Raw genomic sequence first — 15,775 nt, 5'->3', positions numbered from 1 at the left:
GCCGTGCTTCTGGAGTCCAAAGGGGACGACGCGGAGGACGATGCCTGCTCACTCGCCACTTCAGGCAGTGAAGGATGGTCGGTCCCCGAACCGGGCGCCGCCCCTTCCGTGCTAACACCTAGCGAAGTGCGGTCGAGCATGGACTCCGAACTTCTCCATTGGTTTGGTTGCCACCCAAGGAGCCCGCGCCCAGTCGGCTGGATGGCTACTTCCTGCCCGGACGCCGTTCGTTGCAGCTCACTAGGCCCGCGAGGAGCTAGCAAAAAGCTAGAAGGCGCCATTTTCTGCTAGGCTTCGCTCTTCTGCTTCTTCGACGCTCTCCGTTGTGGACGGCGCGAAGGACAAAGGCTACCTCGCTATTCCTCAGGTCGAGGAAGCGGTGGCCACTCATCTGTGCCCACCGTCTGCTGGATGGCAATCGGAGCCGGCGTTGCCTTCAAAGCCCTGCAGGACCACTTTGGTTCTGATCGGTCACGCTTATTCTGCCACCAGTCAAGCCGCGTCAGTGCTGCATTCCATGGCTGTTCTGCAAATTTATCAGGCCAACCTTCTCCACACGTTGGACGAGGTGGGCCCGAATCCAGAAAGCTTCAGGGATCTGAGGAGTGTCGAGGGACTTAGCTCTGCGAGCCACCAAGTCCGCTGCGCAGGCCATCGGTCGGAACATGGCGTCCCTCACCGTGACCGAGAGACAATTGTGGTTAACGCTGTCCGACATGAAAGAGTCTGACAGAGCCACTTTTCTCGACGCGCCTGTGTCTCCTGCTGGCCTCTTCAGCCCCGCGGTAAAGGGCTTCACCGAGCGTTTCTCCGAGGTCCAGAAAACGTTGCAGGCCATGCGACATTTCATACCCAGACGCCTAGTTCCGCGACAGGTCGCTCAAAACAGCAGCCGCCTGCGCGGAGCTCAGCACCACCGCCTCCTCAGCATCCAGCCCCACAGCGCCGTCGTCCTGCAGACTCCCGACTGCGCTCGCGCTCGGCCAACCGTCACGTGCCGCCTCCCCCCCGGGGACCCCGACCCAAGATCGCGCTAAAGTACGAGCCCTCAAAGTCTTCCTGACCACACTGGGAAGACGAAGATGGTTAGGTCCCGCCGCGGCCGGACCGCCATCGAAAACAGCACGCATCGCTCTCACAACTCCCTCAGCAGAGGCGGCTGGAGCAGTGTATTTCACAGCCAACGAGCCCATCACACGACCCGCTAGCCTGTACCCAAAAGCCATTTTCACGGCTACCCAGATAAATCTAAAAAAGAGCATTATGTCTGTGTTTCCGGCTCACGCCGAAGGTGTCTTAAATGTAGGAAAAGTGCCCACTTCCCAGTGCCCACCCCTACACATAAGCACGGCCCGTTCAGTGACACTCACTCATACACGGCCCACATAAATAAAGATGGGTCACGCCGCCTGTGTTTCAAATGTAGTAAATGTGCCCACTATTCAGTGCTCACCCCTACACATAAACACTGTTTCCCCCACCACACACACTCACTCAGAGCGAACAGAGTGAGCTCTGTGTGCAGAGAGCGCGCGCCCTCTGACAGGCACTGTGAACTGTGTAACACACACACACAGCGACCAAAGTCCGGGTATCATTCTCCCTCTAGCTTTGCGTTTAAAAACTAGGGAAATGTTACCGGGCGTGTCAGAGTGGGTGATAAACACTATAAGGTGAGGTTATTCACTGCAGTTCGCTCGCAGACCCCCGAGTTTCAAAACCAGGGTCGAAACTGCGGTGCAGAACGATGTAGCACATCTGCTTCGCGCCGAAATAGCGAAACTGCTACAAAAAGGGGCTTTAGAAACTGTCCCTCTGATACAGAGCCAGTCGGGTTTCTACAGCAGGTATTTCCTCATACCCAGAAAGGATGGTGGTCTCAGACCCATCCTAGATCTCAGGCGCTTGAACAGAGCACTGATGAGGAGATCATTCAAAATGCTCACGACCAGACAAATCCTCGCGCAAATTCGCCCGAGGGACTGGTTTATCTCACTGGATCTGAAAGACGCCTATTTTCAGATTCAAATAACCCCTCGCCACAGGCCTTTCTTGCGATTCGCCTTCGAGGGTCAGACTTATCAGTACACCGTCCTGCCGTTCGGCCTGTCTTTAGCACCCCGTACTTTAACGAAGTGCATGGACGCGGCGCTCGCTCCCCTGAGACTTCAGGGGATGCGCATACTGAACTATTTGGACGACTGGCTTATTCTAGCCCAGTCAGAAACAGAACTGATAACGCACAGGGCCTTACTGCTCGACCATTTGCGAGATCTAGGTCTCCAAGTCAACTGGACCAAGAGTTCGCTGTCTCCCAGCCAGAAAATCTATTTTCTGGGGACAGACTTAGACTCCGTGTCCAGGACAGCACGGCTGACGTCACAACGCACGCTACAGATTCAGCGCTCAGCAGAGTCATTCAAAGCTGGCAGTATCTTCCCTCTCAAAAGTTTTCAGAGGCTGCTAGGCCTTATGGCCTCAGCTTCAGCAGTGCTTCGGTTGGGTCTGCTCCGCATGCAACCCCTCCAGCGCTGGCTGAAAACACGAGTCCCGCCACGGGCATGGACTTCCGGTCGTTTTCGCTTCAGGGTAACCCAGAGCTGTGTCACAGCGCTGAAGCCCTGGAGAGCATCAGACTGGTACCAGTCAGGTGTCAGTCTGGGAACGATCTCATCACAAAAAACTATCTCGACAGACGCCTCCAACTCGGCCCAGCAGAGGCATTTACACATAAACTGTCTGGAAATGATAGCAGTCGTGAACGCCCTAGAGCGTTTTCTCCCTTTCTTAAAAGGCCACGATGTCCTAGTCCGAACGGACAACATGGCGGTAGTGTCTTACATAAATCGCCAAGGCGGTCTCAGATCAGGGCGCCTTCATGCTCTGGCAGAACGCCTCCTGGAATGGACCCAGACCAATCTGCGCTCGCTCACAGCGACGCACGTGCCGGGCCAGCAGAATATGGGCCCGGACAGACTGTCCAGAGACAATGTCCCCACAGGGGAATGGTCCCTGCACCCACAGACAGTGGGACTGTTTGGCAGAGCGGACATCGATCTCTTTGCGTCAGCAGAGAACGCGCACTGTCCAATATTCTTCACAAAGAACAGGGACGCGCTGGCTCTCGACTGGCCCAGCCGCCCGCTTTACGCGTTTCCCCCGATCGCACTGATCAAGCGAATCAGGGAAAGCAAGCCATCCTTGCTCCTAGTAGCACCGTTCTGGAGAAACCATACGTGGTTTCCGGAACTGATGCAGCTCACGAGCACAGCTCCGTGGCCGATCCCGTTGAGAAAGGACCTCCTCTCTCAGGCCGGGGGCGCGATTTGGCACCCGCGCCCCGACTTATGGGCACTGCACGTGTGGACTGTCAACGGATACCCGCTGACCTCCCAGTCGGAGTGCTGAGTACAATTACACAAGCGAGAGCGCCCTCTACTAGACGGCTCTATGCTTCTAAGTGGTCAGTGTTTTCTGGCTGGTGTGCAGCCAAAAGCCTAGACCCTCAACACTGTGGTGTTGCGGAAATTCTTTCCTTCCTTCAAGAGCTTTTGGATGAGGGCAGGTCCCCCTCCACGCTCAAAGTATACGTGGCAGCCAGAACCTTTGCATGGCCAGTCACTGGGAAAGAACGATCTTATCATCCGTTTCCTCAGGCGAGCTAGGAAACTGAATCCTCCTGGCCCCCCTATGGTTCCAGCCTGGGACCTTTCCACGGTCCTAGAGGCTATGAAGAGTGACCCCTTCGAGCCACTAGTCAGTGGACTTACGGTGTCTCTCGTTCAAAACAATTTTTCTCATGGCTCTCGCTTCAGTCAAGCGAGTGGGTGACTTACACGCGCTCTCTGTGAGCGTGTCGTGCATGGAATTTGGGCCTAATGACTCTAATGTCACGCTCAAACCAAGACACAGATATGTTCCCAAAGTGCTCTCCACCCCGTTCAGAGCGCAAATCATTTCTCTGTCAGCCCTCCCAGGAACTGACGGAGAGAGCAACGCAAATCTCCTTTGCCCAGTTAGGGCGTTGCGGATTTATGTTCAGCGGACTGCTGCCTTCAGGCAATCAGAACAGCTTTTCGTTTCGTTCGGTGGCCGCGCTAAAGGTCTCGCTACCTCGAAACAAAGCATGTCCAGATGGATAGTTGATGCTATCGCTTTGGCTTATAAGTCTAAAGGCCTTCATTGCCCTTTAGGCGTTAGAGCCCATTCCACCAGAAGCGTGGCCTCTTTTACCCCTTTTCCACCAAGCCAGAGCTGGTGCTGGTTCGGAGCCAGAGCCTAGTTTCAAATCGGTTCTTTGTTTTTCGACCACCAAAGCACCAGCTCCGAACCAGTAAAAGTGGTTCTAAAGTAGCACCAAATCATTGCTGGTCTAGAAGTAAGAAATGCTTACGTCAGCGGCTGGGGGCGGGGTTACCGTGACCAACAAGACAAACAGAAACTTGTGTCCGCCATTTTTTAAATAGCAGCTAATCGAGCTAATAGCAGCTCGATTATAATCTCCGTTTATGCAAGTCACGGTAAACTGCACGAACGCATTGTATTCGCCGTGTTTGGATGCCGATGTACGTTAGGTTCGCAAAGCCATGAGCATCAATAGTAACGCAACGACCGCCATTGTTGATAGAAGGCTTGTTCGAGATGCATCGGAGCGGCGCGGACCGATCGGAGCTGCGGGAGTGTGTGGAGAGCATACGACTCCTTGTGCTTTTCGATCGCTTTTGCAGTGCTTTGATGTCATGCGCCAATCGGTCTGCGAGAAGCCGATGCATCTCGAACAAGCCTAGTGTGTTTGTGTTTGGCGCTGCCGCGCTAGCGTTGCTGGGCAACATGAGATGTATACAGTGACGTAAGACCTGGCTCTGTGGTGGTTCTCTGGCCTGTGGAAAGGCAAACCGGTTCTTAGAAAGCTCGTCAGTCGAACCAGCTCCGAACCGGCAATAGCACTAGCTCTGAACTAGCACCTGGTTCTTGCTGGTGGAAAAGGGGTATGTGTGGGCCTGGACTAGTGGACTATATGTTACATATTAACAGGCGACACAGGCGATATTAACAGGTGTGAAGCAGTTCAAAGAATAGTAGAAAAGGTAACTTGAATAATAATTGCCCTTTCCTTTTACAGGTGCTGGCTGGTACAACTGAGAAAGATGAAGAAGACAAAAGATGACTGACAATCAACAGGTAAGTATCACAGAGGAGTCAGGTAAATTTACTCAGGTAGTGGTCAACGAGATCAGACAATTATATGTGACAGAGTGAGTGCTAATATAGGGTGCGGTGATTAGCGTTGCAGGTTCAGATGATTAGAATTTGGGTGATTGGGAACGAGTGGGTAGAGCTGGAAGATCTGGTGCTGAGGTGACAGACTCTGTGAGAGAAAGTAATGTTCAACAACTGTATTTTCCAAATGCTATCTCTTTTCTTTAAATAAATCATATAACAGCTGTGGGTCAATCATAATTTGTGTAAGAAATAATTAGGTATTACATCATTTTCAAAATTTTGAAAGTCTGATTTAAGGGTCCTTTATAAAACAATTACATCTATACACAAAGTAGCAAAGTTTACTTAAAGTTGAGTTAAAAGTTTTCAGGACAGACCATTTAATGATTTAAAAATGTATTTTGGTTGTTTAAATAAAAGTAATCACAAAAGTTCCCAAAGTTAAAAAAAACCCCACCAAGTTATTTAGCATTTTGTCATTACATGTAAGATAAAAAAAATTCTAGAAACAGAGAGTCAACAATACAGCAAAATCTGATATAAATCAGCTTAAGCCAATGTCTCATTTAAAGACTGTCACTGATGGATTCAGAAAACAATTGCTATTTTTACGGACAATACATGTTTGACGATAACAAATATGTTGACAATAAATCTCCACAGTGACTTGTATTCATGCAGCTTTACAATTAAGTCTTCTGAGAAGCCGTTTGGTGTAAATCATGAAGATTAATCAACTGAACCAAATGCAAATCATTCTGAAGATTTAATCTAATGAAAGAGAATATTAATAGACACATGCGACAGCATAGCTAAGAAATAAACTATCTCTGCCACACTAATTCTAATTAGCCATTTCTGGATTAAGCTAATGCTAATGACATTTACAAAATATTAGTGATGCTAAATGTGACTAACTGGAAAAAAAGTTGCTCTTTGATTGTAATCTAGTTTTGCTTCTGGGCCTTCATTTTACATTGGACAAGTGGTAACCCAACACTATATCAAAACTGTTTATCATACAAAAGTAACATATGTCCAAAAATCAATAATGATTTACAATATGCAACATAGCAATGCTAAAACAATTTAGGCAACATAAGAATGTATAATATTTTATCTTGAGTATTTTTTTCCTGGTTTTTGAGGACGAGTTCATGATGTCACTCAACCTGTCCATGTTGACATTTGTCTAATTTGACTAGATTTTTACCAAGAATCACATAAATTTGCAGCAAAACAAAATAGGCTAATCATAATGTTGATCAAATTAAAATGATTTGATGTGTTACATCAACTATCCTTAAACAGATTTGAAAATAGTGGGAAAGCTTCAGGTGTTTAGGATTGTTGAGGATTTTTAGTGATGTCATATAGACCTTATGTGTTCTCTCCTTGTTTTAGAGCTGCGCTCGTTGTGTTCTGTCTTCTGGTTTGTCTTTCCACAGCATGAAGGTAAGATCTTACGAATTTATGGATGAACCGCTCGTTATAAAATCATCCCGTCTACTGACATTTGACATACACACAGTGCTAACTCTACAATAAGCAAAGCCTCTTCACCAGCTAATTACTGTTCGACAGCAATGCCACAGAAATATACAGAGCTACCGCAAAAAATTGAAGTTCAAAGACAAAATTCTAAAGATGGCTGTGCTCTTGTTTCTCTGTGAAATAACTCATTAAACTAGTAAAACACTTATCTGAGCTCAAATATCTAGCAACTATACTGCAGAAAATATATTTGGGTTTTTGTCATTATTGTATCTTGCTCTTTCCAGCTGTAGATGCGATTGATTGACAGTTGCTACAGTGACAGCAACAGTGGTTGAGGAGACGGGATCACCATGCATAACGAGAGACAGTCACTTTTCGTCGTGAAGAAAGAAATGGGAAAGAGAGACAGTCTCCCAGCACTAGACAGCCCGCCACTGACAGCTTTCAGACCCACAATGACACATGATCGAAACCCAAAGATGACAGAAAGATAGAGAAACGTATTCTAATGCTGGGGAAGGAGCTGGTTGTGTAAGTGCCGGATAGACTCTGGACATCAGTATAACAGAGAAATTCAACAATGAAGCTACAGTACAACAAACAGATGAGGCGATTCTTAACAATAAACAGTTTCTAAAGCCAGAGGGAATTGATATATTTACCTCAGCTCTAACATCATGTCTACCTTTGACTCATCAATTCAAATGTACTTCAGAAATAGCCTTGTTAAAAACGGGTGCACTTAATTGCATTGAATGTGCTCTTGTAGTGTACTTCAAATCTTAAAAGTAAATAAATAACTGTACTTGCAGATAATATACTATTATTGAAATAAAAGGTGCAGGACCTAGGTCTGTGCAGATGAAGGTGACTGGAGTGATAATGCAGGTGTGTGTTTGAGTGAAGTGAATCTGATCCATGAACTTTAAAGATGAAGACATTTTACGGAACGTTCCATCAAAACTGATCTGCGGCTACTAGACATAGTAATAATGAATTGCCCCCCAACACATCCAGTTATTTTTGTCCACCCACTCTTTCATCTGCTCTCTTTCTCTATATTGTGTCTCATCCCGCTATTTTACAGTTGAGAGTTCTTGAAAGAGCAGCTACGTCAATCTGTCTCTTCTCGCGCACCAAAAGAAAGAGAAATATATTTTATAAATATATAGTGAGGAGAACAAGTATTTGATACACTGCCGATTTTGCAGGTTTTTCCAATTACAAAGCATGTAGAAGTCTATCATTTTTATCATAGGTACTCTTCAACTGTGAGTGATGGAATCTAAAACAAAAATCCAGAAAATCACATAGTATGATTTTTAAGTAATTCATTTGCATTTTATTGCATGACATAAGTATTTGATCACCTACCAACCAGTAAGAATTCCAGCTCTCACAGACCTGTTAGTTTCTCTTTAAGAAGCCCTCCTGTTCTCCACTCATTACCTGTATTAACTGCACCTGTTTGAACCCGTTACCTGTATAAAAGACACCTGTCCACACACTCAATCAAACAGACTCCAACCTTTCCACTATGGCCAAGACCAGAGAGCTGTGTAAGGACATCAGATAAAATTGTAGACCTGCACAAGGCTGGTATGGGCTACAGGACAATAGGCAAGCAGCTTGGTGAGAAGGCAACAACAGTTGGCACAATCATTAGAAAATGGAAGAAGTTCAAGATGACGGTCAATCTCCCTCGGTCTGGGGCTCCATGCAAGATCTTACCTCATGGGGCATCAATGATCATGAGGAAGGTGAGGGATCAGCCCAGAACTACACGCCAGGACCTGGTCAATGACCTGAAGAGAGCTGGGACCACAGTCTCAAAGAAAACCATTAGTAACACACTACGCCTTAATGGATTAAAATCCTGCAGCGCAGGCAAGGTCCCCCTGCTCAAGCCAGCGCATGTCCAGGCCCGTCTGAAGTTTGCCAATGACCATCTGGATGATCCAGAGGAGGAATGGGAGAAGGTCATGTGGTCTGATGAGACAAAAATAGAGCTTTTTGGTCTAAACTCCACTCGCCGTGTTTGGAGGAAGAAGGATGAGTACAAACCCCAAGAACACCATCCCAACCGTGAAGCAGGGAGGTGGAAACATCATTCTTTGGGGATGCTTTTCTGCAAAGGAGACAGGACGACTGCATCGTATTGAGGGGAGGATGGATGGGGCCATGTATCATGAGTTCTTGGCCAACAACCTCCTTCCCTCAGTAGGAGCATTGAAGATGGGTCGTGGCTGGGTCTTCCAGCATGACAACGTCCCGAAACACACAGCCAGGGCAACTAAGGAGTGGCTCTGTAAGAAGCATCTCAAGGTCCTGGAGTGGCCTAGCCAGTCTCCAGACCTGAACCCAATAGAAAATCTTTGGAGGGAGCTGAAAGTCCGTATTGCCCAGCGAAAGCCCCGAAACCTGAAGGATCTGGAGAAGGTCTGTATGGAGGAGTGGGCCAAAATCCCTGCTGCAGTGTGTGCAAACCTGGTCAAGAACTACAGGAAACGTATGATCTCTGTAATTGCAAACAAAGGTTTCTGTACCAAATATTAAGGTCTGCTTTTCTGATGTATCAAATACTTATGTCATGCAATAAAATGCAAATGAATTACTTAAAAATCATACAATGTGATTTTTTGGATTTCTGTTTTAGATTCCATCACTCACAGTTGAAGAGTACTTATGATAAAAATTACAGACTTCTACATGCTTTGTAAGTGGGAAAACCTGCAAAATCGGCAGTGTATCAAATACTTGTTCTCCCCACTGTATATAAAATTCACCCTCCATATTTTTATCAGTTTCACAGTGTTAGATGCGGTGCACATCTCAGATGACCCTCTCTGCTTTTACAAAGAATCTGCTCCAAACCCTAGTGAGCGGTCTACCTAGATCCCGTTGTAAGTGCACAGCAACAAATTTTTGTAAAAAAAAAAATATATACACTCACCTAAAGGATTATTAGGAACACCTGTTCAATTTCTCATTAATGCAATTATCTAATCAACCAATCACATGGCAGTTGCTTCAATGCATTTAGGGGTGTGGTCCTGGTCAAGACAATCTCCTGAACTCCAAACTGAATGTCAGAATGGGAAAGAAAGGTGATTTAAGCAATTTTGAGCGTGGCATGGTTGTTGGTGCCAGACGGGCCGGTCTGGGTATTTCACAATCTGCTCAGTTACTGGGATCTTCACGCACAATCATTTCTAGGGTTTACAAAGAATGGTGTGAAAAGGGAAAAACATCCAGTATGCGGCAGTCCTGTGGGCGAAAATGCCTTGTTGATGCTAGAGGTCAGAGGAGAATGGGCCGACTGATTCAAGCTGATAGAAGAGCAACTTTGACTGAAATAACCACTCGTTACAGCCGAGGTATGCAGCAAAGCATTTGTGAAGCCACAACACGCACAACCTTGAGGCGGATGGGCTACAACAGCAGAAGACCCCACCGGGTACCACTCATCTCCACTACAAATAGGAAAAAGAGGCTACAATTTGCAAGAGCTCACCAAAATTGGACAGTTGAAGACTGGAAAAATGTTGCCTGGTCTGATGAGTCTCGATCTCTGTTGAGACATTCAGATGGTAGAGTCAGAATTTGGCATAAACAGAATGAGAACATGGATCCATCATGCCTTGTTACCACTCTGCAGGCTGGTGGTGGTGGTGTAATGGTGTGGGGGATGTTTTCTTGGCACACTTTAGGCCCCTTAGTGCCAATTGGGCATCGTTTAAATGCCACGGCCTACCTGAGCATTGTTTCTGACCATGTCCATCCCTTTATGGCCACCATGTACCCATCCTCTGATGGCTACTTCCAGCAGGATAATGCACCATGTCACAAAGCTCGAATCATTTCAAATTGGTTTCTTGAACATGACAATGAGTTCACTGTACTAAAATGGCCCCCACTGTCACCAGATCTCAACCCAATAGAGCATCTTTGGGATGTGGTGGAACGGGAGCTTCGTGCCCTGGATGTGCATCCCACAAATCTCCATCAACTGCAAGATGCTATTCTATCAATATGGGCCAACATTTCTAAAGAATGCTTTCAGCACCTTGTTGAATCAATGCCACGTAGAATTAAGGCAGTTCTGAAGGCGAAAGGGGGTCAAACACAATATTAGTATGGTGTTCCTAATAATCCTTTAGGTGAGTGTATATATGCAGTATAAATATAGATTAGTAATGATTGCAATGTAAGTCACTTTGATAAAAGCATCTACCAAATTCTTAAATGTAAATGAATACACCATGCAGGAAAATAGAAAGCAAGCGCGCACACACACACACACACACGCACACACACACACACACACACACACACACACACTCACACTCTCTCTGTTAATTGCACTGAGAGTTATGGGCTGTATTGATGAGGTCTAATCACGGCTGTCAATGATATTTATGAGCTCAGCATCACAAACGTGCTGGTCAGATTAAAGCCTCATTAATAAAGTCCGTCTGGCAGGTATTAAACAGCTCATCTCACTCCAACAGGAAGAATGCTTAGACCACATTATAATTCATTAATACAGCAACAACCAGTGAGTGTGTGTGTGTGTGTGAACTCCGGCTGGGTGAATCCCAGTAATTAAAACATAAATTGGGCCTATTGAGGGAGAAGCTGAACTCACAGACCCAAACACGCAACACCCCAAACAATCACTCGATTTCTGCATTGCAAACACAGACGAAATCAAAATCAGTGAGCGTCCAAAAGGCAAATTACCTGATCTGAATCATAATGACATGAATGTAGCACTGAATCTGAGACACACATGCAACTCATTTAACAGATCTTCAGAGACACTCAACAAGCTGAAGGGTCAAAGGTCAGAGAGGACAGTAAAGGCTCGGATATATTTCATTTTCTGCTCCATCTAGTGCACATCTGTGTATGCAAGCCTTTCAAAGTGTTCTCCTTTGGCTGTGAGCGATGAAAGAAATATTCAGGGTATTAGCATCTAGTGGACTTTGTTTTCAAGCGCTCAAGTCACTCGTACATGTGCTGTTGTATACGACCGTCCACACGGACACAAACATTGAGCTGTACACATACGGTGTGTGCGGACATCCGCGGACTCTCCTGGTGATGAAAACTGGTGAAAATTATGTCACGTGGAGTGCGCAGACTGTCGCGGAACGTGGGCGGCAGGAGTATACTTTGGGCTTAAAGGGATAGTTCACCCAAAAATGAAAATTCTGTCAGTAATTACTCACCCTCATGTTGTTCCAACCCAGTAAGACTTTCGCTCATCTTCGGAACACAAATTAAGATATTTTTTATTAAATCTGAGAGCTGGATCACTCCTCCATAGGCTTTTAAGGGATTGAAACTTGCCGGCCCAGAAAAGTTATTAAAGACATCGTTAAAATAGTCCAAGTGACTACAGTGGCTCAATCTTAAGTTTATCAAGAGACGAGAATACTATTTGTACGCAAAAAACAAACAAAAATAACGACTTTATTCAACTATTAATTTCCTTCTCTGTGGGCCTCGAGTGAGTTCACGTAGTGTAACTGCGCAGCGCTTCTGTGTTGTACGTCACATGTAGGCTCACTATTGGCCGATGCTGGTCATGTGTGTGATGCAGGTGACGTACAACACAGAAGCGCTGAGCTCCTACATATGATACTCCTACATCCTACGTCATACATTGCGTCAGGGGTACTCTTGTGGCGCAAGTTGACTTGCGCATTGTGCGTACGGTCATCTGCCGGAAGCTAGTTATTATAGCTAATAAGTTTTAAATATGGGTTTTTTTCTTACACTAATGCATCGCTTCGCTTCAGAAGGCCTTTATTATACACTCACCTAAAGGATTATTAGGAAAACCTGTTCAATTTCTCATTAATGCAATTATCTAATCAACCAATCACATGGCAGTTGCTTCAATGCATTTAGGGGTGTGGTCCTGGTCAAGACAATCTGCTGAACTCCAAACTGAATGTCAGAATGGGAAAGAAAGGTGATTTAAGCAATTTTGAGCGTGGCATGGTTGTTGGTGCCAGACGGGCCGGTCTGAGTATTTCACAATCTGCTCAGTTACTGGGATTTTCACGCACAACCATTTCTAGGGTTTACAAAAAATGGTGTGAAAAGGGAAAAACATCCAGTATGCGGCAGTCCTGTGGGCGAAAATGCCTTGTTGATGCTAGAGGTCAGAGGAGAATGGGACGACTGATTCAAGCTGATAGAAGAGCAACTTTGACTGAAATAACCACTCGTTACAACCAAGGTATGCAGCAAAGCATTTGTGAAGCCACAACACGCACAACCTTGAGGCGGATGGGCTACAACAGCAGAAGACCCCACCGGGTACCACTCATCTCCACTACAAATAGGAAAAAGAGGCTACAATTTGCAAGAGCTCACCAAAATTGGACAGTTGAAGACTAAAAAAATGTTGCCTGGTCTGATGAGTCTCGATTTCTGTTGAGACATTCAGATGGTAGAGTCAGAATTTGGCGTAAACAGAATGAGAACATGGATCCATCATGCCTTGTTACCACTGTGCAGGCTGGTGGTGGTGGTGTAATGGTGTGGGGGATGTTTTCTTGGCACACTTTAGGCCCCTTAGTGCCAATTGGGGATCATTTAAATGCCACGGCCTACCTGAGCATTGTTTCTGACCATGTCCATCCCTTTATGGCCACCATGTACCCATCCTCTGATGGCTACTTCCAGCAGGATAATGCACCATGTCACAAAGCTTGAATCATTTCAAATTGGTTTCTTGAACATGACAATGAGTTCACTGTACTAAAATGGCCCCCACAGTCACCAGATCTCAACCCAATAGAGCATCTTTGGGATGTGGTGGAACGGGAGCTTCATGCCCTGGATGTGCATCCCACAAATCTCCATCAACTGCAAGATGCTATCCTATCAATATGGGCCAACATTTCTAAAGAATGCTTTCAGCACCTTGTTGAATCAATGCCAGGTAGAATTAAGGCAGTTCTGAAGGCGAAAGGGGGTCAAACACAGTATTAGTATGCTGTTCCTAATAATCCTTTAGGTGAGTGTATACCCTGGAGACGTATGGATTACTTTTATGATGGATGGGTGCATTTTTTAGGCTTCAAAATCTCGCCCCCATTCACTCACATTTTAAAGGATATTTTGAAATATATCTCCGTTTGTGTTAGTCGAAAAGAAGATATTCATATACACCTATGATGGCTTGAGGTTGAGTATATCATGGGATAATTTTCATTTTTGGGTGATCTAACCCTTTAAGAGGTCAATGCAGTGGATGCTGTAACTACACCAATTGTTTTGATAAAACAATTACACCCTGTGACCTCTGTTCGTAGGCCAGATTTCTGAGCAGCTTGTGATGGTGTCTCGTCATGAGCATGACTGAAACATGAAGCGCACTGTGATCTTATATGGAGTACAACCCATGTGTGTCTCTAACATGAGCTGATGTACTAACAAATCTACTAATTATGCCTGGAGTCCCCAAGACACACACACACACGCACGCGCACACACATACTGTTTTCCATGTTTTATGGGGATTTCCCATAGACGTAATGATTTTTATACTGTACAAAATGTATATCCCCTACACCAACCCTACCTCTAAACCTACCCATCACAGAAACCTTTCTGCATTTTAAAATTTTTAAAACACTTTGATTTATACGCTGTTTTCCTCATGGGGACCATGGGGTCCCCAAAATTTACTGGTACTACTATCCTTATGGGCACATTTGCTCCCCATAACGTAGGGAATACCAAGTACACGCACACACTGTAAGCTGTGTGAAGAATGAGCTGATCTTTCTCTGAGTTAATGGATCGTGCTGTAGGTGTATAAAACAGTTCAGTTTGTCTTTGTTTGTTTCCTCAGAGTTTGTATTAATGAAGTGCCGGCGTATTTGTCGAGATGCTCCCAGCATGCTCTGCTCGTGCTAACAGAGCTGATGGGAGTGGGCGGGCATTCATCACTGTCAGTCACAGCTCAGTGACGGTTCTGATTGGATGGTCAAGATTTAGAGAGAACAAAAGCTCAGCACAATGATTTCACAATCGGCAAACTAGACAATGTGTGTGTGTGTGTGTAAGAAGTTTTTGCTGCTGAAGTGCTACACCTGCACACTGTCAGCAGATCAGCCCGTAGTAGAACACGCTTACACATGCACACATGCATAGAAGAGACTGCTTTACCTCTGAAAGTCCTGGTGAAGATCTTGAGGACTCAGGAGCTGAAAAACAAAAGCACACAAATGTGAGGCTTGTGAAATCGGTTTCCCCTTCGCTCATCCTATCAGTTTAATCTCAGGAATCAGTCAGTGGAGGGAATGAGGAAATACGCCACCGTAAAGTTCATCATGCCATCAACGTGCGAACAATTCGTTTGGGGAGTAATTGAACTGCTGGCGTCTGAAAGGTCAGAGATTATTGGACAGCTGACAATCTGGGAAAAGACGTATATTCATTTAGAGAGAGAAAGAAGGATATTTCTTAGAGTTTATATAAGACTGTGATCGTTCCCTGATGCATAACGTGCATAACGTGTGTGATCTGCAGTTTTTTCGTCTGCCACTTTAAATGCTCACAATTGGCTGTCAATGTTTTTATGGTCCATCAGTTGGAAAAAAAAATCGTTATGAAAGTGATTCCAATGATATTTCTCTCTGCCACTATTTTTATAGTTGCGGTTTGGACTCTGCTATTCTTTTACGTTTAGACTGATGAAAAATTAAAGTCATTGTTACAAAAGATTCCTTCTAAATAATTCTATTTCAAATAAATGCTGTTCTTTTTAACTTTATATTCATCAAAGAATCCTGAAAATGATTTACGGTTTCCACAAAAATATGAATTAGCACAACTGTTTTCAACATTGATAATAATAATAAATGTTCCCTATCGGTCAGTCACTACAACGTAGGTCAGACTGACCAATAGGAATCTCGCTAGAGAGGCCAATCTACTTCGAGTGAAACTAAAACAAGCCAATGCACATTGGCATGCAATCATTTGCATCAGCTGCGCGTCCTCGTCAGCGCGGGTATTTAACAGCAGC

The 15,775-nt window shown here is 45.3% G+C and overlaps 1 protein-coding gene across 1 annotated transcript in view; it reads right to left on the bottom strand.

The window, feature by feature from the left end:
* LOC130082251 (receptor-type tyrosine-protein phosphatase delta) overlaps positions 1-14,932 on the bottom strand; it is a 254,946-nt gene extending 240,014 nt beyond the window's left edge. The window contains exon 1 of the mRNA XM_056247015.1: positions 14,914-14,932. The gene's annotated coding sequence lies outside the window, so the exon portion shown is untranslated. The remainder of the gene's footprint in view (positions 1-14,913) is intronic.
* Positions 14,933-15,775: the final 843 nt, after the last annotated feature.

Source organism: Rhinichthys klamathensis, unplaced genomic scaffold (genome assembly GCF_029890125.1).
Source record: "Rhinichthys klamathensis goyatoka isolate OS25496 unplaced genomic scaffold, OSU_Roscu_1.1 h1tg000042l_1, whole genome shotgun sequence".
Classification (NCBI taxonomy): Eukaryota; Metazoa; Chordata; class Actinopteri; order Cypriniformes; family Leuciscidae; genus Rhinichthys; species Rhinichthys klamathensis.
The sequence above is the reverse complement of the archived record's forward strand: the minus strand, read 5'-3'. Positions and strand labels throughout refer to the sequence as shown.